This window comes from Acyrthosiphon pisum, chromosome X, assembly GCF_005508785.2.
Source record: "Acyrthosiphon pisum isolate AL4f chromosome X, pea_aphid_22Mar2018_4r6ur, whole genome shotgun sequence".
NCBI classification, from domain to species: Eukaryota; Metazoa; Arthropoda; class Insecta; order Hemiptera; family Aphididae; genus Acyrthosiphon; species Acyrthosiphon pisum.
Window position 1 is genome coordinate 125,277,356 of NC_042493.1, and position 1,515 is coordinate 125,278,870.

Here is a 1,515-nt window from a genome sequence, read left to right on the forward strand (position 1 = left end):
TATCAGTTATTACATCTTGGTCTATATGTCGCGTACATATACATGTACCCATATATCTACTCGTGACTTTGGCAATTTCTATATCCTTTCAACTGGTTCGTGAATTGCGTTTTTAGAAAATATAATTTGGCTCACCTACTCGGTTATTTTGACTACATGATTAACCTTCTATTGTATTCGTATATGGCAAATTTTGACTATTGCCAATTTGTTTAAGGAGGTCGTTTACCTAATCGCCAGTGCTCGACTTGGGGGGGGACGCAGGGGGACGGAGTACCCCAACTAATTTTTCAGAAATTTTAGCGTACCCTTACTCTCATTTTGAAGAGGCACGCACGGGACGCTGCATCATTCTGCATTTTTATCAAAATGCACGTGATCAAATCATAATTTTTCTTACCATAGATTTAATAATTATTTATATATTTTGTATTATTATTTAATCAATTACCTTTAAAATATTATTATTTAAGATAATAAAGAACAAACCTATGATAAATTATGGAACTATTTAAATAAATAGGTAGTTAAAATGAATTGTTTTTATTTAGTTACTTTTGAGTTTGTTATTATATTTTATAAGTTGTAACAAAAATATACAATATATTTTTATGTGATTTTTAGAGTGGGTAATAGGGGGTGTTGGGGCATAGCCCCCACGGCTCAGTAACATTTAATAAGTGATATGGGGACGCTCCATAGGCGCAAATAAGGGGGGGCTTAGGGGGTATTAGCACCCCCAATTTTTAAATTAGCACCCTCTAATAATTTATGTGTATATGTGTCCAAACTTCTCCTTACAACAACAAAAAAAAAAACAGTTTATCATCAGACATGAGGGTATCAGAGTATAATGAATGAAACAATGAACTCGACAATTGTCGAATTCAAATCTATTTATAGAACATTTATCATTATTTTCCAATGTCTCTACTAAACCCGGTCGTTGTGGTCGGTTATATTATTATCAGTTGTCAAGTTCAGCAGCGACTCAGCGCTATGACAATAGTATCGCGAGTATCTACTAATATAAACATTCCCTTCGGACAAAAACCTAATTACGATATACGAATCACTTGTCAGTTGGTGTTCACTTATGAGTTCCAAGTTTTCGACATTCTGTGTAATTGTGTATGCCGTATGGTATTATATAGTATAATATCCTATACAGGATGTAATAAATAGAACTGACTTTTGAAATAACTTTTATTCTAATCAATATTTAAATTGTTTTTTTATATACAATTTATAGTCACTTATTATAGTTTATAATAGTTTATTATAGTTTCAAATATATTATGCAAAAAATTATTTATATATTTTTATTTAGGTACTTATTTTTTAACATTGAAAATAAAAAATTTTCAATTTGATTTCAATTTTTTTAGATAAGTATATTCAAAATAGCCAATTTGTGAATCTGATTATAAAAACAATATTTTGATACTAAAAACATTTATCTAAGTCAAGTAGTTTATTTTTGGAATTTTTGATATATCAATATTTTTTTGATTT

General features: G+C 29.4%; 1 protein-coding gene across 1 annotated transcript in view; it reads right to left on the minus strand.

Moving 5' to 3' along the window:
* Catb-3098 (cathepsin B-3098) overlaps positions 1–1,515 on the minus strand; it is a 10,970-nt gene that overhangs the window by 5,259 nt on the left and 4,196 nt on the right.